Source organism: Malania oleifera, chromosome 2 (genome assembly GCF_029873635.1).
Source record: "Malania oleifera isolate guangnan ecotype guangnan chromosome 2, ASM2987363v1, whole genome shotgun sequence".
NCBI classification, from domain to species: domain Eukaryota; kingdom Viridiplantae; phylum Streptophyta; class Magnoliopsida; order Santalales; family Ximeniaceae; genus Malania; species Malania oleifera.
Window position 1 is genome coordinate 61,779,496 of NC_080418.1, and position 24,845 is coordinate 61,804,340.

Below are 24,845 nucleotides of genomic sequence, written 5' to 3' on the forward strand. Positions count from 1 at the left end.
ACTATAAAAAAAGAGGATTTAGGGAGGAGCAAGGGGACAACTACTTGTATTGGTCATAGGAGACCATGTTGAGCAAGAGCAAAAATAGCGATGATTAAGCCCCAAGGCATGACGCGGTGGAAAGATATTGTCAACTAAGAAGAGTATCGGATGTTCAATTTCAGGTAGATAAGATAGTGAAAGTTTACTCTGTGAGCCAGTGGGGATCGTATGATGAGAGTTCTCTCCGTGAGTTAGTGGGGATCATGGATGGTAAAAGTTTTATGTGAGCCAACAGGAACCGTGGATGGTAATGAAGATGTGTCATGAGATTCGGGTTGGTCGAACGTCTAACTCATGCATAGAAGTCATGTCCGCATCTGGATTTTATCTTGATCAGCGAGATTTGGGGGTGGAGGATGCTAATTCGCAGGTTTGATGCTGTGTTATAGGGTCCAAAGGGTTCATTGGTGGTTGGAGTTTCTATTTAATAAAAAAAAAAATAATAGCGATGATTAAAATAGATCCCTAAACTTATAAGTCGTACAATTTATATGGAATTATATGGAATGACTCCCCCAAATTCATATTAAGACAATTTTAGGGGACGACATTTTCAATTCGCACTGGAAATTGATCGAGTGCCCCGTGTTGAAAATTTCCCTCCAACATTTTTAAAGTTCTTCCCTTACTCAGACGATATTCTTACTTCCAATCAGCAATCATATTGAGGTTTCTACCGTTTCAGATTGAAGTGTCCAGGGTTTCGACCGGGCTGGTTGTTGTTCATCGCTAGGTTGGAGGTTCAGGTTCGTCGCTAGGTTGGAGGTTTTCTGCAAAGCCATTTGAGCGGGGAAGTTTAGCTGCTAGTGGTGGGACTCCGGGGAGGTTCGACGGCTTAAGATAACTTTAAGTGAGCATAGGAGCTGGTTGTACGGGTGCCACGATGCTGCCGGTGAGTGGGAGCTATACACAGTGGTGGATTTTCGCAGCTGCGATTATTTGTACGTGTGCTTCGGTGCTTGCTCACGCAAATCTGTCCACTCCAGCGACCTAAAGCTCTCTCGAGCGCTGGTAATCTCTCTCTCTCTCTCTCTCTCTCTGTTTGGGCAGAATAAAAATTTTTTCTCTGTAAAATTTTAAAACTTTTTATTAAATTTTTTTCTCTATAAATCCTGTTAAATAAAATTCTATGTTGTATTTTTTATTTTAGTTAACGTTCTTGCATTTATATTGTGTTCAGTAGAAAGTTTCTGTCCTATTAAAAAGCTCCCCATTGAAGCCCTATGTTTTGTAATTTTTCCTTTTTTTTTTCATGTAAAGCCCCCTAGCCAACCCCTCTGACGCTGCAACCTACCAGCTGTGACACTCTGAAGGGGATACCTGCAGTGGTGCTGGCTCTGCCCCCACGGTGCGATGCCCTAAGTTCTACATATTAAAAGTCAGTTTAATTTAAATGTTAGTTGGTCATTGGGTTAGAGGTTCAAGAACACAAATAAATTTTGTGTGCTATTTGTTCAGGTTCGTTCTCACTTCAATAACACGGTTTAGTTTGTTCAGATTGAATTTTCAGGTTCATTTGGTGTTCGTTCTCACCTCCCATTCATGTTTTGTGGTTGGATTTTTGTTTGTTGTTCATTCTCATTCACTTCCCATTTATGTTTCCTTTTGTGACTGGCTGCAAATTCAAATCTACCCGTGGAAATTGATGAATGCTAGTGCTAGTGAGAATAACCAACTCAGCAGTGATATTTTGATTCTGTTCAAGAGAAATTGAATATATTTACAAGATTTGGCCATTAGTAAAATTCAATGACTCCATAAATGCCAGGTCTTAGGGGTAACACAAACTAAAGTAGAATCCAAGCTGTATTAATCCAAAACTAATATTTTCATACACTATTGAAACCTCAAAGAGCAACATTGGGTATGTAGAATGTGGAGTGTCTCATCCTTTTCTAGGGAGTTCACCATGTTTGGTCTGGGCGGAATGGAATAAAAAATTAAATATAGAATACCAAGAATATGAAAAATTTGATTACATTTCTATGTTCCAAGCAAATAGTTAAGTCTCTTGCATGGATAGCTATCAATTTTTAGATTTCGAATTTCTTTGTCGAGGTACTTCTTTGCCCTAATGATTTTCTTACGATGTTGTAATGCCGCATTTTTAATAACTTATATTTCACATTATTTCAGACTATAATGCCACTAATGGGTTGGAATGTATTTATTTTCTTTGAAATTAGAATTTCTGCAACCTTCTTTAAGCTTCCACCATTTAATTCTAATGCTTGGTCACTTGAGTGACAAGCTAAAAATGAAGTTATAACTTATTTTTCTCTCATGGCCATTATATTTTGATTGTACCATGGCATATCTTGATACCCTAATGCTTTGTGTATGCTGATAAAACAATGGTGCATCTTACTGCAAGGCATGCTTAATTTCAGCCAGCACCTTGCGCTACAAGATGCCTTGTAATTGCCTGATGCTTCCAGCTTATGCATCCTTTACATGGCAGCTATCTTATAGTTGTAGCTGTCATGCCCTTGTTGCCATGCTCCAGAAACTGCCACATTTTCTGCGTAAATTTTGTTCTTGCCTTAGATAATCTGAGCATGCTGCGATTATGTTATTTGTGTCAGACAATTGAATATGTTTTCTGACTTGTCTGGATACTGAAGTATCAAATCTTTATACCAATGATCATTAAGATTTATTATCAATTCTTTGTAATTGAGTGTTGGGTTTTTCAGAAGTTAGAACGAGTGGCAGACCATTTATGTGTTCTATGAAATTCTTGACAATGTTTCCTCATCCTATATCTAGCTTTCAAAGTATTAGCTTATAATTCCCACTCATGTGAATGACGTAATTAATTTAATTAGTTAGCAACTCAAATTTCATTTATTTTGTTTCTAAGTCTGGGATGCACAATGTATTTTCCTCAACTGGCTAGGTATTTTGTGCTAATTGAACCACCCCTAGTTTTGCTGAGATCTCTGCTTTTAAATCAAGACTTGTTTGTTGCCCAAAAAGAATAGAGAACTTAAATAAGAAATAGAATGATGATGTTCTGGTGCTGCAATCCTTTTTGCCAATCCTCGAACTACTTCTACCTCTATTTGTCCCTATAAGAAATTAATATTCAACAAAAACAAAATTTCATATTGCCCATATCAAAATTAATTATTAAACTTCAACTTGTCCTTATCTCTAGTTGTTTGCTAATTCATTTCCCACTCTCTATGTTTGCTATTTTACTTTTATTTTTCATTTGGATGTGGGTATGGCAGCACATTATATCCTTGTATGTATCGAAATTTTCAAAAACAAGACACAAGCATCTTGACTAAAGAATAAAAAATCTGGAATTTTACATACCTGGCGGTATGGTCCAATGCAACTGGGTGCTCTGGTCACTTGCCACTAAAACTTCAACATAAGCCCTCCTTAAAGCCTACTTGCAGCAGAGGCAATTCAATTGTACTGCAAGATGGAACACCAAAAAGGCATTTCTCCTGAATAAGAAATCTAAAAAATGTTTCATTTGCCATTGTTAACTCATTCATGTCAGCAATGTACAGGTGAATATAAAGGGCATTCATCTTTTTGCATTAATAGTACATATTTCATTTACTTATATCCTCTTTCATCTACAAATTTTCAAAATCAATGGGTAGTTTAGATGGTTAAAATTCCCTAAATGATTTTTGCTCTATGCATGTGAGTCAAATATGCGGGTGGGTATTGTAGATGCCACATTTCCTAGTTATGGCAAAAGATGATATTTACCGTAGTTTGAGCAAGTACGTTGAGCTCTGTTTCTGAGCACACTCCCATAACTACTCCTACTAGTTGGGTGCTTTCTAAATATTTCTATTTATCTAGGAATTCAACAAACTTAAGTCTTTATTTTTTGTTTTGCGATAATTACAGGAAATGACTCTAGATAAGTGTTGGATGGAGGTTGAGGATAGGCGGAGACTTGATTATATACAAGGGATTGATAGTTTTATTGAATATGCATTTAAGTATTCAGAAAAAGGAGACATGTTTCGGTGTCCATGTAGAAAATGTAGGAATGTTAATTATAAGAAGGCACCTGAGATTAAATGCCATTTATTGAAGAATGGAATTGTTAAAAGTTATACCATCTGGTATTTCCATAGGGAAACTTGGGATGAGTTGGTTGGAGAAGAAAACAACGTTGAAGATGGTGATGGTAATGATGATGGTGAAGAGCCTCCATATGATGATATGATTGGGTTGATTAATGATATTTGTGGTGTAAGTCAGGAAACAATTGAAGAGGAACCTAACGAAGAAGCTGCCATTTTTTATCATCGGTTACAGGCGGCAAAGGAAAATATGTATGAAGGCTGTGAGCACTCAAAGTTGGAAATTATTGTTAAATTGCTTCATTTGAAAATTTTTTACCATTGGACTAACAAGTCATTTGATGCATTGATGCCATTATTAAGAGAGCTTATTCCTAACAGGAAGCAATTTCCACTAGACTCATAATAATGCTTGCAAATACATTATTGAGTTAGGGCTTGATTATGTGAAGTATGATGTTTTCAAGAACAATTGTACACTGTATTGGGGATCAAATTTCGAGGCTACATCTAGCTGAATCTGTGGCTTATGTAGGTGGGATAATGTTGATGGGTTCGAGAGGGGCAAAAGTATTTTACACAATGTGCTTCCATATTTTCCCTTAAAACCTAGATTGCAAAGACTTTTTATGTCCACCAAGGTAGCCTTAGGCATGGGATGGCATATGGAGAAAAGAGTAGATGATGGGATAATGTGGCAGGACTTGCATAAAAGTCATTTGACAAGCAACATGTATCATTTTCTAGTGACTCTCAAAATGTTTGGCTTGGTTTGGAAATTGTTGGGTTCCAACCTTTTGGAAATCAAAGTTCACAACACAGTATTTGGCCAATCATCCTTATTCCTTATAACATGCCACCATGGATGTGTATGAAACAACCATATTTGATTATGTCAATGATTATACTAGATTAACATAGTCTAGGAATGGGTATCGACATATTACCTTTAATTGAAGAATTGGAGAAATTGTGGGAGGTGGGAACAGAGATATATGATGCCTATGCAAAAAGGAACTTCATATTACATGCAACTATTTTATGGACCCTTAATGATTTCTCAGCATATGCTAATTTATTAGGGTGATCAACAGAAGGCTATAAAGATTGTCCTTCTTGTCACAAGCATGCTAGCTCAAGACATTTACCAACTTTGAGGAAAATTTGTTACATGGGCCATGGTAGGTTTTTTTGTATGAAGCATAAATGGCATAGAAATACCAAGTCATTTTGATGGTACCAAAGAAATGAAGAAAAAGCCAATTACACTGTCGGGGGATGATGTTTTAAAGGAGCTTTCATAATTTACTCAAACGCCATTTGGTAGGGGTGTTAAAAGGAGATATGACTCATTAAATAATCTTGACAATCGGAGGAAGAAAAACATACTATTTGAGCTACATTATTGGAGAACACTTCTTGTTCGTCACAATTTGGATGTTATGCATATTGAGAAAATTGTTTGTGACAATGTTTTGGGAACCATAATGAATATCAAGGGCAAGACCAATGACACCTTAAATACCTGATATGGTTTGGTCAACAAGGAATATGACTTGAGCTTTACCCATTTCCAAATGGCAACAAAGTGTCAATTTTAGTTGCTCATTACACACTATCTAACAAGGAAAAGGAAGGCTTGTGTAAGATGTTGGTTGATTTAAAGATACTTGTCAAAAATATCAAGATTGTACATATCTAGGAGTGCAATATATCGAAGATTAAGAAATCATGATCGCCATGTATTCATACAATGACTTCTACCTCTTGCAATACACAGTTTCTTACCAAACGATATATGTGAGCCCTTGATTAAATTATCAGCCTTCCTAAGGGACTTGTGCTGTAAGACTCCAAATTCAACTGAAATGGACCACTTTGAAAGTCAAATTATATTAACACTGTGCAAGTTGGAGATGATATTCCCACCATCATTCTCTAACATAATGGTTCACTTGTTAGTTCATTTACCTCAAGAAGCCAGAATTGCTGACCAGTACAATATAGATGGATGTATCCAATTGAAAGGTTTTTGCAAAATCTTGAGTCATATGTTTTTATAACAAGGCACGATCAAAAGGGTCAATTGCAGAGGCTTACATTGATGATGAGTGTTTAACATTTTGTTCAAGATACTTGGAGGGGATTGATACAAAATTCAATCAAACCCCACGCAATTGATGACAACTGTGATGATTCTTCTACGGGTGATGATGGTTTAGAAGTACTTGAAAGAATTGGTCGTCCGTTAGGAAAGAGTGATTATAAATCATTGACCGAGGAATGGAGGCTGAAGACCTATATATATGTGCTTAATAATTGTGAGGAAGTATGACTATTTGTTGAGTAAGTGCTTCTTAATTATAACTACATTCATTGTATTTTCACTTAAGAAATTTGAGCCTTGTTAAAATTTTATTGATTGCATGATTATTTTTACTGGCAATATAGAAATTATTTTCCAAGAGTTAGTCAAATTGAGTTCATATAGTGATATAATTCAAACCTCCTTAGTTCTATGAGCGAGTATGCTTGTCATAAATTACTTTAAATATCTAAGCATTATTCAATTGTATTAAATGATGATAAATCAAATGAAAATAATATTTGGTTTTGAGCTTGTAGGTCACTAAGTTGCATGAATGCATCACATATACTATGTGGCTAATAGGAATAAAATGACACGGAAGTTGCATAATTTCATCTAATTTTATGTAATGATATCATGATGATTTTAACTAATGTTGCTTGTTAATTTCTTTCGCTAGATGGCAGGTTAAGGTACAGGTAAAGAGAAAGCCCGATGTAGACTTGTTCCTCCTATGTTAAGGAGGGATAATGGTAATTGCTGCAGTTCATTAGAGCAACCCTATGAGGACTTGATTCCATAGGGTCATTCCAACTCAAGTGGAACACATCAAGAAGAAAGAGTTGAAAATGGACCAATTTTACAAGGTAACTGCTATTTTTTACTTTTATTTTTTGTTGTTTAGCCTTCCATCTTAGTTATTTATTGCATATATTTTGTTGTAGGAGCTAATATAGGAGGGTCGAACCCTAGCATAACAAGGGGCCGAAATGAAAGTGAAGAAATGGTTCAGATTAATCGAGCAATTCCACAAGGTAATAATTAATAACATAGATGGTTAGTTGTGCATGCTGTAGTATGCTGTTAAATTTATACAAACATAGTAATGTATCCATTCATTTTGGTTTCCTCTATAAATTTGTATACACAGAACACATGTAGGAACCAATGAAAGCATTGGTAGCATATCTCAATTTGAAAAGCAGTCCCGTGAGCACTCAAGTTGATCAAATAGACGAGGTGCTTAAAATATACTAATTTAACAACTGGTTGTATATTTTAAACTGTATTATATTTTCATATTTCACCATGTTGTTTCTTTTAGCCATAAGAAAGCTTGATGCTTAAGGCAGAGGACTTTATAAGGGCATTGACTTAGAAAAGCTGACCAATGGAAAGAGGAATAAGTTGGTTATCAATTTTCCACCCAGAAACATTGACGTCCTGTTGGGGATAACCATAGGAAATTAGCATCTTGGGCTAGCTATTGCATTAGGCCCATTATGAAAGCACCTCTACATCCATGGGATTTTGTTCGAGAATGATTTTTTGTTACTTCATTGAATATGATAATGGTAATATACATTTTTGAAAGTTAAGGAGTTAGCCCAAGAGGGGGTGAATTGGGTTATTAAAATTTTCTTAGTATTCTTTTCAAGAATCTTTAGCCTCTTGTTAATTTATCAAACACACAACAAAGCTTTTTAATCAATCCACCAACCAATCACAACACAAATAAACAAAACTCAAACAATCATACAACCAAAGTAATCAATCAACAAAATACCAAACAAAGATATAGTATGCAACTCTTTGGAAATTTCAGCTTTTACAAGAACTCAAGATATTTGCTTGTTTGTGGCCCTGTGAATATATATAAGCCCTGTATTGAATGAAATTGTTTGCACTCTCTTAGCTAAGATTTCCGCAAACGATTAAACAATGTACTCCCTTTTGGGTTTCCGTAAAAGTTTAATCAAAACGTACTTTCTTATATTAAGAGTCTTCTTATTCTCGGTTTTGTTTTTCAGCAACCTGCACTTTGCATAAACTCCACACAATATATATATATGTATGTATGTATGCTGAAAGTAAATAGAAGGGAAAGAGAGACACTGAGATTTTTATGAGGTTCGGCTTATCCTCAGCTTATGAGAGCCTTAGGCCAATATTACTTAAGGATTCCACTAGAACACTCCTTTCTGAGCGGAGCAAACCTTTACAAGTGATACCTCACGCTTAGTCACTCCTCCAATAGGCTAGAGCAACGCCTCTCCAAGCGATACCCCACACTTGGTCCAACGATCCAATAACCTGGAATCATCAAAGAACTGCAAGAAGACAAGAAACAATATGGTGTACAAATACACTCTCACAACAGAGTTGATTAGTACAATTTAAAAGCACTAATATACTTCAATATTCAAATATCGAATTGAAATAGATTGAAGCTCAAGAATAATTTCACCAAGTTCCTTCTCCAGATGAGAATCAACAATTAGAACTCAGAGTAAGATGTTTCAGCACTTCAGTATTCTCAGCAAATCAGTTTTGCAATGAGTGAGCAAGAGAGTTTTTGAGAGAGCAAGATGACTTTCAACTTATGAACAGATTTTAAATTTATTGGTGAGTTTAATTTGCTAAAAACATGTATTTATAGGTTCTTAAAAGTATTTTCGTGTTGCCCAAGATTACTTGGAGTATTTCTCAAGTTTTCATAAAATTTGGGGCACAAGAAACCTTAATCTAAATTTTAAAACATTTAAAAAATTAGCCATTAACAGTGTTCAGTAGATTGAAGTGTCGGGTTCAGTCTTCTGAAGTACTTTAAAACACATAAAATTTGAACTAGAAACAGGTTCAGTTGACTGGGCCGACCACTTCAGTCTTCTGAGGGTGTACTGCCTCTTCTGTTTTTCAATAGGAAATTCTTCAGCAAACTGAACTTTTTCTCCAGTCTTCTGAAGTGAAACTTCAGTCGTCTGGGCAGTCCATTTTCTGATTTTTTAGTTTAGTTTTCAAAAATTCTTTTTACTTTTTTACTTTGATTACTTATAAACATTTTCCGGGGTTTAAAATAAAGTTTCTAAGTTTATAATTAACCTCTAAAGAGCTTCAAAATATTTCATAAGATATTTTGATATGAAGTACTTACATCATTGATCTTAAAGCCTAAAAACTCTAATCTTTAAGTCTTCCATGGTATTTTGCTTTATATCCCTTATGACTTGAGCTTGAGTTAGCTTTAAGTTTTCACATATGCTTTACTCATGTTGGTGTTGCTTGAGCTTCTTTTGGATCACTCTACATATAAATGAGGCTTTTGAGTCCTTAGTGATCTTGAGCTTCCCATTACTTTTCTTTTGAACTTTGTCTTTCCTAAAACATCATCATTCTAACGAACACATATTAAATCATCCTTTATTTGTTGTCATCAAAGCAAGATTTGAGAGCCATGTTAGGCCAACAATTTTAATCAGTTTAATGTTTTATTTCATATTGTAATTAGATATTTAAAATTAGATTTTCATGAAAATCTCTGTTTTTTTTTTTTTTCCTTCTGTATAGGATTACTTTGTGGTTAGTCATGAGATCCCTCTAAAATGGAAGTTAAGAGAAGAAGCTAGTCTCGTTGAACCAGATACATCGGAGATGAAATAGTACAAGTTCAATTATTACTATTTCTTTGAGATGAGAGTTTTGTATTAGAAGTGAAGGCACCACCTCCACAATGAGTACTCCAAGTGGGATATTGATGAAGAAGGCTTGCAACATGTTCCTGTGGGGCTATCATTAGATTACTAGAGGGCTATGTTAGATGTCTATAGGAATGAAGATTTTTTGGTAGTACCTATCATTATCGCAATGAATAATTTCTTATTTTTTCCTTAATTAAATAACTTATTTACTATGCCCATATATTATAGGCTATGAGCGTGAAAAAAATACAGAAAATTGAGGACATCAAAAGATTATAGCATCAATTGGTCCCATTCCATTTTCTCAAGTCGAATATAATATTGTAAATTTGAATGTATAAGTAATAAATAATTATAAATAAGTAATTTAATGTTATATTATTATGTAGTTGTGACAACATGTTCATTGTCATAGATCAATGAGGAGTTAGGTCAAATGCCGACTGTGCCTGAACTTTGGATGGTAGAACATGAATTTGTGACAGATGAAGGTTAGAAAAAATGGCATGATTTGGAATCTGAGAGGGTTTATGCATGTGAGACATGAAACTTAACTTCTATTTGTTCTTATTAGTATATAATACGTAATTATTATTTTTTCCATTATTTTTTTATAGAATGATTTAATTTGTATTGAGAATTGTCCAGTTGGGGAAAATAAATACCATCCATCTTTAGATGACATGCTACATGAGGCACTTTGAAAAAGATTAGGTTATTTTTGTTGTAAAGGTTTGTGCTATAAAGTGAGTAAGAGGTGTCCTATGTCCAGCTCTCAAAGACGAGGCTATTAAGTTGAAAGCTAAGCGTAACTGATCATTTGAAGGAGTATGAAGTGAGCATGACATTGATGATATGACAATTTGCACAAATATAACAACAAAACCAGCCACGTTCCACAGTAAATGTCCTTTATACTTAAAGTCTTAAACAATGTTTTGTAGCATGCATGACGTCCCATTTTCTGAATTCTAATGAGTCATCTCATCTCAACTGGTCTTCTCTCTTGAAAACAATATGGAACATCTTTGATCATTTAAAGTCTAAAGCAAATGTTTAAATAGGATGCTTGATGTCATTCTTATATTTTTTAGAATGCTTGATGCCCACTTATGTTAAGTTCAATGTGGAAATGCTATTACAAATCAAAGTTAGGGGCTGTCCCTTGTTGATAGGTGCTTCCCCTGTTTTCATAATGCTGAATCTACTGATCACATACTCCTGCACTGCTTTTAGACTAGGAATGTTTGAAACTTTGGTCTCTTTTATGACCAGGCAGTAGTGGGTCGTTTTAGTTCTTTTCATCCTCTGACTGATTGTATACACTTAAAATTCACTTAGATATAGAGAAGCTAAATTCATTCTCTAGAGGTGGTCTCTTTTTGGTTGGAATCCTAGCCGTTGGAGATGCTTAATTTTTGTATCCATTGTTGTTGTATGTGCATGCTCTATAGTTTTTTGTTTTTTTTCATTTAATGGAAAATTACGACCACGATGTAACATCAGACATTTATATAATGTTTTGGTCAATTTGATATGCATGAAGCTGCCAATAATGTCGTGATAGTCATCTTTATATGAATTAAAGTTTGTTTTAACATTTAATAAGATTGATTGAGTTGGATTTTCTGTAGATTGTGGGTACTACTCAGGGACTGCTTGACATTTTACTTATTAAGAAACATGCTACTACTATTAGCATGTAAATTGTATCTAAAAATAAACTGTTCCCCAGCCAAGCAAGAATTGAGCTTATGATTGTTGAAAGACATGAGCATGTATCCAAAAATTCCATCACTGCAGTCTTCAAAAGTGGTGAAATTTGATGCGACTTTGCCATTTATCTAGGTTCTTTTTAAAAGGTTGAGGTGTCTCTGTTTTTGTTCAGCATTGCTTGGGTGAAGTTTTCATTATAAAATGAATTTTTTTTACATCGTAACATGGGTTTTCTTTCATCCATTTTCCTTCATTTTTCTCTTCATGCTTTCTTTAATATTTTCTTATATGAAATACCTTAAACTATCCCCCTTTTAAATTAAAGTTCAGTAAAAAAATGGGAAAAGGGTGGCAAAATAGTAGAACCTCTAAGGCAGGACTAATCTTTTCCATTACTCTAAACAATAAATTGATCTTACTTCAAGGCATCACTCTTGAAAGGGTGGACTAGAAGAAGGATAGGACAACCATTGAGGTAGCATTGGATACAGGCATATAAGATGCCTGGTTTGTGTTTGTTAAAAGCTTTGGGGGCTAGATGTCATATCTGTTGAAGTCTGGAAATGCATAGGAGATGGTGAGGTAATGCAAAGGTTAAGAAAATGTCAAAGGTAATGCATTTTGGTTTGCATCTGTCAATGTTCTAAAGGTGAAAATGCAAGGCATGACGTTTTAACCTTGAGGCAAATCATCAGCCATAAGATGTTAGGCAGAAACCTTGAAGAGAGTTTTAATATTTAGATTAAAATATGCAAATAACTTAAATAAGTTTTTTAAAATAACGAAAAACTAGGAAATTTATAGTTAAAATTGAAATGATCATAATAGTTCCTTTTCTTATCAGGTTGAAATGATAATAATAGTTCTCGTTTGTTTACCATCCACATAAATTGGATCGTGTAAGATCATTAGGTATCCTTGCTTTCTTTTTCTTCTCTTGTTTTCTTTTCTTCTCCCTGATTTATCTCTCCATCAGTTCGTCATTAACCCATGGAAAAATGATTATAAGGCATTTTTCAGAGGCATATCACAGTTCTTTTTATTGTTATCAGCAGCTCTGCCAAATTTCTGTGAATTTTCACTTTAAATATCTGAACATAATTCATAAAAAATAGCAGTAAACTAATTTTCACATTAACATTTTCTAGAATGGTTGCTACTAATTTTCATACATTCTTAAAAGCTAAAACAGTCAGATTGTTGGGCTTTCTGACCGTTTGCTTGAGTGTTTGCTCGAGTATTTTACTGTCTACTTGGGGAATGACTTGTATTCTTCCATTGTAAATCTAAAACTAAAAAATAAAAGCCTTTATTTGGATAGTGATCCTTAAAAAAATCAACACCACTGATTTGTTTCAGCAGAGAAGGCCTAATGAGGCCCTGATGTTGTGTCCTTTGTTTGAGGAGTCATTTGCTTACATTTGTTTCTTCATTGCCCCTTAATTTCATTGGAATAACTCATTTGGTCTTTTTGGTGAAAACTGAATTTGCCCCTCCGCCTTGAAGGATTTTTATACTATTATATGCGATTTGGCAACGGAAAGGGTAGGAAAGCTCTGTGGTGCTGGTAGATGCCCCATTTTGTTTGAGACTTTATATAGCAAAACTTTAGGATTCTTTTTGTTCAGTTATTTTTGGTTTAATTTTGACGCCCTCTAAGGTCTTCTCCTAGGCGCGGTCTTTTGCTTCGCTCATCCTCACCACTTGGTTCAAGCATGCACACATTAGATCATTTTATAATAATTTTTCATTAACACAATAAAAAATAAATAATGAATACATGAAAAAAAAAAAGTAGCTTTAGGGGCCCTAGAGTTCTGGTGGGCTAGTCTCCCAAAGTCTCTACCTGCATGCACAAAAGAAAAGGGAAAAATTTTCAATTATTGGTGGGAAGGAATAATGAATGAAATAAAAAATAAAAAAAATACATTGGTTAAGAAATCAATCAATCAATCAATCAATCAATCAACTAACCAATCATTCTCAATTGGTTAAGAAATCAATCAATCAATTAAACCAATCATTCTCAATTGACTAATCAATTAAATTAATTGCCCCCCAATTGGCTCTACCCCCATGCCTATCAATAGGAGCTTCTAAAAGAGACATGGGGAAGGAAGAAAGATTGATTTCTCGTATTGAGAAAGAGAGACAGAAAAGTGGGGTAGAGAGATTGAAAGAAATAGGTAGAACTCTGTTAGGAAAAGAAGAAGCAAGTAGTAAAAGTTTCTCAGAGAAGAAAGAAGTAGCAAGGGGCTGCTGAGAGACAGAGAAGGAAGAAGAAGCAGAAAGAGCAGGAAGAAAAAAGAAGCATAAACAAAGATGAAAAGAGAAGGAGTTGAAGATTAAAGGGGGATCAAATGGAGGTTGCTTAATTTCAGAAGAGAGATCCAGTTACAATAGAAGAAGAAGGATGCAATAGCTTGGGTTCCCTCATCCAGAAGGTAGGTATCACCTCTACAATGATGTTCAGTTTGTTGTACTCTTAATTGAATGTTTCCAGTATAGCTTAAATCACTCCTCTATAGTTGAAAATGCTTTGTTAGATTGAAATTTTGAGTAACATATTGAGAAACTCTATTGCAAAATTAATTAGTTGATTAAGAGCATATTTGGACTTGGTCTGTGAAAAGAGTTCTAGTTGAAATTTGGGTGTTTAGATTTACAATATTAATCCATAAAAACCAATTTGGTTGGATCACATGAATTAAATCATTTGAGAACACAGCTTGGGCTGAATACTGAAAATGTTATTGTCACTTAAAAATCAAACCAAGTTGAAAATTAGTTCATGTTTAAATCATTTGAAATTGCATTGGGTTGGAAAATTATTTGTGTTGAAGATCAACATTAGTGTAGGTTCAAAATATCCTTTGGAACCCGATAGGTGCATTGATTGTGAGATTGGGAATTAGTTTGAAAAACAATTTTGGATCTAGCATCTAGTTTGCAATTGAAAATTGATTTCGGGTTAGAAAAATCGACTCACAATGGAAAATCATATTTGAGTCCAGAATTTTTTGGGATTTGAAAATCAATTCAAGGTTTAAAGCATAAATTAGAAGAATTAGAAGAGAAATTATAAGGAAAAAAGTAAAATCCTAAAAAAAAAAAAAGAAAAAAAATAAATCAATAGAAAGTAAGAAAAGTTCTTTAAAATGACTAACCCCCCCCCCCCCCCCCCGGGCCCCCAAAAAAAAGGAAAAATTCTAAAAAATTTTGAGACCTTTTTTACTTAATTTTGGGCTTTTTTTAGGAGTTGTGTGGCTTATCCATTGCATGATTTGCATGAATTGCATGAATATGTGCCAACTTTTTAATTTGTGTTTGTACTTTATATGTTGCATGTGTGTTATGTTGTTTGTGTGTGTGTGTGTGTGTGTGTGTGTGTATAGTTTGTGGCATATTTGGTATGTTAGTATATATATAGTAATGTGTATGTATACAAGTATGTGTATGTATAGTAATATATATTAGTGTATGTATGTGTTATGTGTTTTAGTATGTGTGTATTACTGTGTATTTTATCTCGCTTTTATTGAAAATTCAAAAAATAAAAAGTAAAATCGTAGAAAAATCTCAAAAATGTGTTTTTGTAGCATTTTTCTCGATTTTAAATAATGCATCTCACCACATTTTTCAAATAACACTTTTCAAAACTCAATTATTTCATTCACCCTTTCATTTATTGGTAATACAAGTTTAGTTTTCATTTTCTAAAGCTTTGGTTTTCCAGGTCAGCGATATAAGTCTGAGATTTTCAAAACCAATTGTTTTAATGTATTTATTAGTCATCATCATCACCACCATCTCGCTTTCACTAAAACTAGGGGTCTTGAGGCCAATCCCTTTTAGAGCAATACTTGGAGCTTCATGAAGCCATCTTGGAGTGCTTGGACAATGATTTTGTCATTGATGACCAAAAGGGATTTTTCTCCCTTGAATTTTCTTTTCTTTTTGAAAGTAGTATCTACGTAATTGCGGTAACCATTTTATAAACGGGTGTTGTAAGAGATGCTAATACCTTCCCCTTGTACGATGTGCTCTCGAACTCATTTTTTGACTTTCGTAGACCTTTTGTAGGATTTTTCTTTTTCTTCCCAGAGTTAAAAAAAAGGCGACGACTCTGTTTTTATTTTTTCATATATATGTATAAAACTATTTTACCCTTTTTCATTGAAACATCTTCTTGTTTGGGAATCGCCATTGCCTCTTCGTTGGTACCTTGGGTAGAACTCGGTGTCAACAACTTGGCAATTCCGCTGGGGATGTAAGAGAGTCAAGCTGCTTGTATGTGTTGCCTTCCTACTTTTTCGTTGAGAATAATTACATTTATTTCATTAGCTTTGTATGTCTTATGAATTTTGTAAAATATATGCGTTATTGTTATGCATTTATGTATGTTCCCCTTTTTAAGGTCGACCATTCCTTTATTTAGTAAAGTTATCGTATTTTCCTGCATTATTTATTTGCATTTATTTATTCATTTGCACTAAACACACACTTTCACAAGCCTTATACCCGAACTCTACCCTCCTAGGATTAGATACAGGTGTAGTAGCGTTAACTTCTATGAGATGAGTCTTTTGGGGCGCCCGAATCATTTTGCTCAGTTTGTGTCTTTTTCTAACCCATATAAGGGGAAGAATTGATGACATTCTAGGGACCTTTTGTTGATAGGAATGTAGCCTAGCCCACACATACTTAACTCTAGTTTCCTCTCCTAGGATAATCAATAAACGCACCTGGGACATGAGCTCCATCCTTCTTGCCAGATCCCTCTATATAGTATATCATGTAGTTCATTGTTGTATAGTTTTTGCCATTTGTTTTTTCAATTTGTGCATGTTATAATAAGGCAGGCATAGTCATTTTTCTTGCATTTTATCCCATCTCCCTGGATAAGGTCCAAAACTCAGTCTCCTTGATTGCTTATTAGTTTGTACAAGTGGTTTTATTCCTACTGTCTACTGATAGTTCTAGGTCGGGAATCATCGTCAATCTTGGGGGCCTATCAATAACTCCATCATCAAGGTATTCTTTCCTTCAATGTGAGTGAATTTCTCCCTTTGCTCTCATTTGATCCAATCACCATTGCTTTTTTGGTGTAAGGGCCTTTAAATACTTGTCCATTCTGTGGTATACATTCCAACTAACATTCATTTTGGAAACCTCTTGTCGTCACCTTACAAGTGGGCCTAAATTCCAAGAATCTCCTTAAATTGCCTCGAGGCTCTACTTAAAAGCTTTTGGCCACTCATTCATCGAGTAGATAAGCATTACCTAGTTGCATCATTTGGCATCATACATCCTTTTATTACTATTCATTTTCGAGAAAGCCTATTCAAAGTATGACCCTTTGCCCATTTGTCCATATATGGGTTTGAATAGACCTTGGCTTGACCTCCCATCCCTTTATAGGCTTCCTCAACATTCCTCTCCTCATGTTATGTGAAGATATTTCCTTTATTCATGCAAATATGTAAGCGTACTTATTTAATTTCTAATCATTCTGCATGAAAGCATTCGGGCATTCATTCACCCACTTGTGTGATCATTCATGTGCATAGTAGAATTATAGCCCTTACCAAGCTCTCTAGGAGGTTTCATTTGTGAGTGCATCTCATTTGCCTATAAGGATATTCACGCTCTATGAATTAGCTTACCTTTGTCTAAGAATCTTGGTCATTTTACATACATTTCATATACCTATCATTTGCATGCATGTTCATCTAATCCATTGGTTCTCTTGAAGTTGGTTCAGTTTGCCTCGGATATTGGCCAATTAAGTCATTCCTCGTCATTGGAGAATACTTAGTAAAGATCACGGGAGATCATATTAAAGATCTTTTGGCTAAGATAGAGTAAAGTAAAAAAGAGATTAGTCAAGATCTTAAGATCCTTAAGGAATAGATGAATGAATTGATGAAGGGGCAAGCTTTAATAAACTCGTTCTTCAGTTGAGCAAATATGAAACAAAAGCAGGAACTAATCGGGAAAAGGACTCATCCTACTGAGAAAGCAAGCTGATTTAGGCATTTTAATACATTTGATCTGTGCTTGGCTACTAATACGGCAATCCCCTATGCACTCCAAGACTATTAGTGACTATTAGAGATGATATTTCTAAACCGTTACAAATACAAGACTATTAGTCACGGTTCATGAGAACCGTCGCTAATATTCATGACATTTTTCCTTGTCAACAAATGCATTATTAGTGATGGTTCTACAAACCGTGATTAATACAAGATTATTAGTTATAGTTTTTCTAAACCGTTACTAATACAAGACTATTAGTCATGGTTTATGAGAACCGTCGCTATTATTTTTGATATTTTTCTCAGTTAACAAATACATTATTAGTGTCGGTTCTATAAATCGTTACTAATACAAGATTATTAGTGATGGTTTATCAGAACTATTTCTAATAATACACTATTAGTGACACTTTGAAATTGTTACTAATACCTCAAGAAACGTTGCTAATATTTTCCCGCGATAGTTTGGGTGCGAAAAGTGGTTTCCTGTGATAGTTTGAGCGAGAAAACTGGTTTTTAGTGATGAAAGTATTAGTGACGCTTTGATTTGCGTCGCTAAAAGTGCAGTATTAGTTAAAAATTGTCACTAATACTCTTTAGTCATTAAAAACCAGTTTTTTTTTGTAATGTAAGTTCAATATTAGGTCATTTTAATAACTTTTGGATCCTATAGCTTTTACATATATTCCTGAATTAAACCAAAATGATCCCGATCATACGTAAAATAAAATAAATTGATAGGATGATATATAGTAGGATTGTAATAGAATAAGTGAAATTAATATATAGTTTCATAATAGAATCATGCTAGAATCGTTAGATCGTAACCATTCTATTATGTGTGCGCGCGCGTGTTTTGGATGTATATACAAAATCTTTACCAAATTACTTAGACTTATTTTTTATTTTTAGCAATTAATACATGAAATGAAAAACTTAGGAGACAAGGTCACACTGATGTGGTATGCTAGTTTGGAGTAAAGCCTAAGGATAAAAGGAAGGTAGGTATGAGGAAGGAGGGAGATGAGATGGTTTGGAAAGAAGTGGATAGAAAAGGAAATGTGATAGTAGAAAAAGAAGGTTCTGTTTTGCGGATTCAAGATCAGAGGGTGGAGGAAAAAAATAATGAAGATGTAAGTGATCCTTTGAATGTGAATGAGAAAAATAAAGAATTGTGGATGAGGTTAGTAATGCAGGTACACAAAAAGAGGATGAAGTGAACTTGATAGAGAAGAATAGTGGAGAGAAAACCGAATTTTTTCAAAAGTTAGGGGTGTAGGTAGAAGTAGGTGGTTGTTCTAGGACTCCCAAGAAATCAGAGTTTTTGATGAAGGGGAGGGGGAGTTGAAAATGATAAGGATGAGGAGGAGTTTATTGTGGAGGAGGTGGATGAGAGAGAGGCGAAAGAGGAGGGTGTGGTGTGTAGGGATAATTATGATGTGTTATCTGAGGAAGATATGGAGGTTTGCATTGATACTCGAAAAGAATATTGTTCTGATCTAGGTAATGTGCTAGTGGATGTATTGAAAGGAAGAAATAAAGAAGATGTGCAAGTGAGAAAGTTTAAGGGGGCTAAGGTAGTGCCTCCAAAATTAAACTTATAATTGATAAAGTTATGTTTTGGAATATAAGAGGGTTGTGCACGTCGAAGAGAAGATTAAAACAAATTGTGAAAGATCAGAAAGTTTCGATTTGGACTATTTCTGAACCTTTTCAAGATGTGGAGAAGATATGAAGGTGGACGGTGTATTTGCAATTTACTAATTTTTGTTTTAATGTAGAGGAAGGTGGGAAGATTTAGCTGTTTTGGAAAGATGATGTTGAGGTTAATTGGGTGGGTGATTCAAATCAATGTTTGACAGTTTTATTAACAAAGGATAGAGGTTATTTGCTTTTTACCTTTGTGTATGCTAAATGTTATCATATTGAGAGAGGATAATTATGGAAACAACTTAAGGGGATTTCGAGTTTTGATGTGGCTTGGGTTGTTATGAGAGATTTTAATGTAATTCAGTCAGATGAGGAAAAAGGTGGGAGGTCGACCTAGCTTGGGTTCGTCTATGGCTGAATTCAATGGTTGTATTAATAGATGTGGTTTATTTGATCTCATATTTGAAGGAAGTCAATTTTTCTAGTGTAATGGCCATCTATGATTGACGAGAAGTTGGACGAAACTTGACATGGTGATGATCAATAATGTTTTTTCTGTAAAATACGGTGAAACTAAGACATCATTGTTGAAAAGAAATACTTCAGATCATTTTCCTATTATATTACAGTTGGGTGTGAGTATGAAGAGGTATGGGCTAGTGCCCTTTAGATTTATAGAACATATGGACGTCGCATGGAGATTTTTTGAAAATGGTTGAAACATCTTGGAGAGAACATATAGTAGCGTATTTATGGTTTTGTAAATTGACATGTAAATTGAAAAGGTTAAAACAAAGGCTTAGGGTGTGGAATAAACAGACTTATGGTCGTGTTGGTGGTATCATACAAGAGTAGGAGGAAAGGGTAAAAAATATGAGAATTTACGATAGGTAGAGTACTTAGAATCAGTTGAAGAAGAGTTCCTTGTTTCTAAGGTTGAATTGGAGATATGGTATAGAAGGGAAGAGACAAGGCGCAGCAAGCAAAGAAGAAATGACTAACTGATAGTGACCAAAATTCAAAGTTTTTCCATGCGGTGATTGCGCAAAGAAGACATAATTCTTGTGTGAATTCAATAGTGCTTCCTAATAGTTCGGTACTGGAAAATATGCAGATGGTTCATGATTAGGCTGTGAATTATTTTGAGCAATTCTTGGGGGCAAAATAGTTCAGTGCAAAGGCCAAATCTGGATAATATTATCCAATTGGTGGTTTCTGAGGATTCTATAAGACAACTGAAGGAAGAACCGACTGAGGATGAGGTATATACAGCTATTTCTTTTATTTTTGTGGACAGTAGCCTGAGACCGGATGGTTTTGGGTCTTATTTCTATCTTGTTTGCTGGAAGATTATTAAAAATAATGTGATGGAAGCGGTAAGGGCGTTCTTCAAAGGTGATATGTTGCCTCGCTATTTTTGTTCCTCTTATATAGTTCTTATTCCAAAAGTAAAGGATCATTAGTATTTTGATAAATTTTGCCCGATAATTAGCCTGTGTAACGTAATTTATAAAATGTTCTCCAAAATCCTTGTTGACAAGCTATTGTTGGTGATGAGTGATTTAATATCACTTGAGTAAGGTGCTTTTGTGAAAGGGAGAAGTATTTTTGAAAGGGAGAAGTATTTTTGAAAATATAACGCTTGCTTAAGAGATGATAAAATTATTACATAGGCGGGTGAGAGGAAGTAATATGATGTTAAAACTTGACATGAGCAAAGGGTATGATCGAGTGGAGTAGCAGGTGGTAGATTAGATTTTCCATGCTCTTGGTTTTCCAGATTGTTTTTGTAAGTTGATTCAGAATTGTATTTCTATTCCATGGTTTTCTATTATGATGCATGATACTTACAAAGGTTTTTTCAAGTCAGAAAGGGGTTTGAGACAGGGGGATCCGTTGTCCCCGTATATTTTCATCATCATAGAAGAAGTTCTTTCTAGATTAATTCAAAAAAAGATGACTGAGAAGCAGATTTTATTGTTTGCGCATCCGAGTGGTACTCCTATTATATCACATTTAATGTACGCGGATGATGTTGTTATATTTGCTAATGCTAGTAAAAAATCTGTTAGACAGTTAATGGAGGTGATCAAGGAGTATGAAAGCTGGACTGGCCAAAGAGTGAATAAAGATAAATCAGTTATTTTTTTTCTTAAAGAAGTTGGGTGCTCAGAGGAAGGGAGAAATTTTACAAGAGACTAGTTTTATTGAAGGTAAATTTCTTTTTATGTATTTGGGAGTGTCGATTGTGGATGGTAAATTGAAGGGTGTCATTTTGACCATTCAATTCAAAAAATCAGTAAGAAAATTGAGGGTTGGAAAAGTAGACTGTTGTCTCAAGGAGGTCATCTAGTTTTGTTGAGACATGTGTTTTCAAGCATGTCATTGTATCTGTTAGCTGTTCTAAATGCCTCGAAATTGGTAATAAAAAAAGATACAAGGTATGTTTGCCTCTTTTTTATGGGAATTTAAAGATGGGAAAGAAAAAATGAAATCGAGGGCTTGGAAAAAATTGTGTTCCTATGGAGCAGGGGGAGTATAGGAGTAAGGGACATTTCGGAAGTGCAACGGTCGTTATTTATAAAGTTTGGTTGACAGTTATTAACATAAAATTCTTTATGGGCTAAAATTTTTAAAACTAAATATGTTAAAGGAGGACGTATTGTTCTTTGCAAGCCACATGGATCGAATTCTTCTTTTTGGAGGAAAATTCTGCAGTATATGCCTGAGCTGTTAAGTCAATCTAAGTGGAAGGTTATAGAAGGAGATGTAAAATTGTGATATGATAAGTTTCTGAATTCAGGACCTTTGTTTTCAGAATTTTCAGATGGTGTACATTCACATATCAGATTAAAATATTTAGTTATTAATAATGTGTGGGATGTGAAAAATTTGCAAAGGATTTTGGGTTTTAATAAAGCGGAAGAAGTGATGGAAAGAGTTGGAAAACTTAGAAACTCTTCGAACATCCTGATATGGCTCCCAGAAATATAAAGTCGGCATGAGATGTTATCAAAGTTAGAGTTCCAAAGTTTGATTGGGTAAAGTGGGTTTGGAACAAATGATTACCAATGAAAATTGCTATATGTATGTGGAAGGCTGCTTTTGAGTGCTTAAGTGTTGATGAAAAGGTGAGAATGGTGGGGGTATCACTTGCTTCGGCATGTGATTATTGTGAGATGAGGCAATCAGAAGATGTGAATCATGTTTTGAATAAGGGAGATCTTGCTACTGATGTATCGAGTAAGGTTTCGGTGGAAGTAGGTGTACCTTTCCTTAGGCACCAAAGTTGGAAAGAAAGGGTCTAAATGTGGTTTAATAGGATTTCCCGATACTCTCAATTGAGAACATTGAGTGGTTTGATTCCTTGTTTAGTAGTTTGGAGGTTGTGAAGAAGGAGATGTGTGGTTAGAATGGAGGAAAAATTGGAAAGTAGTACAGATGTGTGGTTGTCCATTGAGAATTGGGTAGGGGTTTTGAGTAAGAACATGACAATTATGACTCATTTAAATGATGTTGATGTTCAGATATTACAGAATCTGGAAGTGCAGATTGTGAATAAAAAGAATAAAGTTATGTAAGGTGTGAGATGGCTAAAACTGAGGTAAGGGAGGTTAAAACTAAATTTCGATGGGAGCAATTTAGGGAACTCAGGGCCAGCGGGTGGTGGTGGCATCGTTAGAGACTGTACATGTTCTTTTATTGTTGGTTTTTCAAAATATTTTGGTTCTTGTTCTAATAATGAAGCTGAATTGAGAGCAGTGATAATGAAATAAAGCTTTGCAAACAATTGGGTTATACCAGTATTGACATTAAATATGATTCGAATATTGTAGTAAATTGGATAAGATCCAGTAAATGCTCTTTATGGTATTTGTGAGATTTTTGGGAGCAACTTATTGATTTATTGGAGGGAGTAGATTTTTCTATAAATTATTTGTATAGAGAAATGAATAAAGTGGCAGATACTTTGACTCGACAAGGTGCTATGGGGAGGAATAATTTGTTTACAAATAATAGTCAACTTCTTACAGTTATCAAATGTTTGTATAGTTTGGATAGGATGAGTACGACTTATATGAAGTATATTTAGTTGGTTTTCTATTAGTTTTGGTATAAGTTTGTTTTCTTCTTTTGTTTGGTTTGATGCATGAGGTGTTTTATTGGTTATTATGTAAACCCCAAGTGTCCTTTTGTTTCCATGGTATTCCTTCGCCATAAGTGAAGGTTATTAATAAACTTAGGACGGGGCCGCTATGTGAATGACTTCCGGCTCTTTCAAAAAAAAAAAAAAAAAGCCTTTCATTTGCTTAATAGCAACTTTTTGACCTATAATAACATTTATTTTTATTAGGTTTCATTTGTAACACCCCTCTATTTTATCAATGACATTTTTTTTTTCTTTTTCCAATAATGACATTCATTTTATGTTAGATTTCAACTATCTACCCTTTCATTTTCTCAATAGATTTTTTTCCTATAATAACATTCATTTAGTATTAATTTCAATAGTCTTACCCCTTCATTTTTCCAACATCTTTTATACATTTTTTTTAAAGGAGGGCGGCACCTCCATTTATTTATTGATATACTCTTACTTTTGGCGGAAGAATACCGTGGTTACAAGACAAGTATTGAGAGATTACAAATATAAAAAATTAAAGGCCTCCCAAAAAAACAACACCAAGATCCAACCAAAATAGGATTACCAATCCAAACAAAGCTAAACTAGAACATAACAACCAATAAACACACCCCACGCATCAAATCAAAGAAAAGGAAACCAACTAAACATACCTCATATAAGTCGTACCTATCTTATCCAGTTTATATAAACCTTTGATAATTCTAGGAAGTTGATTGTTATTTGTAAACAAACTATTCCTTCCCATAGCATCTTGTCGAGTCAAAACATCTGCCACTTTATTCCCTTCTCTATACAAGTGATTTATAGAAAAGTCTACTCCCTCTAATAAACCAATAAACTGCTCACAAAAATCCCACAAATATCACAAGGAGCATTTACTGGATCTTATCCAATTTACTACACTCTTCGAATCACATTCAATGTCAATACTGGTATGACCCAATTGTTTGTAAAAACTTTATTCCTTCCACCACTTCTCTCAATTCAGTTTCATTATTAGAACACGAATCAAAATATTTTGAAAAACCAAAAATAAAATAACTTGTATGGTCTCTAAGGATGCCACCACCACCTGCCGGCCATGGGTTCCCCAAGCTGCTCCCATCCAAATTCAGTTTCAACCTCCCTTGTCTTGGTTTTAGCCATTTCACATTGCTTATTTTTATTCCTTTTATTCACAATTTGCACTTTCATATTTTGCAATATCCGAACATCAGCATCCTTTAACTGAGCTATAACTGTCATGTTCATACTCAAAACCCCCACCCAATTCTTAATAGACAGTCACACATCTGTACTACTTTCCAATTTCTCCTCCATTCTAGCCACACATCTCCTTCTGCACAACCTCCAAACTACTAAAAAGGAATCAAATCCATTAATGTTCCCAATTGAGAGTAT

The 24,845-nt window shown here is 34.6% G+C and overlaps 1 long non-coding RNA gene across 3 annotated transcripts in view; it reads left to right on the forward strand.

The window, feature by feature from the left end:
- The first annotated feature begins 565 nt into the window (after positions 1 to 565).
- Positions 566 to 24,845, forward strand: part of LOC131148710 (uncharacterized) — a 30,071-nt gene continuing 5,791 nt past the window's right edge. For 2 of the 3 annotated variants that reach the window (XR_009135059.1, XR_009135058.1), the window contains exons 1-4: positions 566 to 1,053; positions 1,303 to 1,390; positions 6,872 to 7,058; positions 7,137 to 7,226. This is a non-coding gene — a long non-coding RNA (uncharacterized LOC131148710). Of the gene's footprint in view, positions 1,054 to 1,302; positions 1,391 to 6,871; positions 7,059 to 7,136; positions 7,227 to 9,759; positions 10,328 to 24,845 lie in introns of those variants that run through there. The other variant, XR_009135057.1, reaches the window with a different exon arrangement.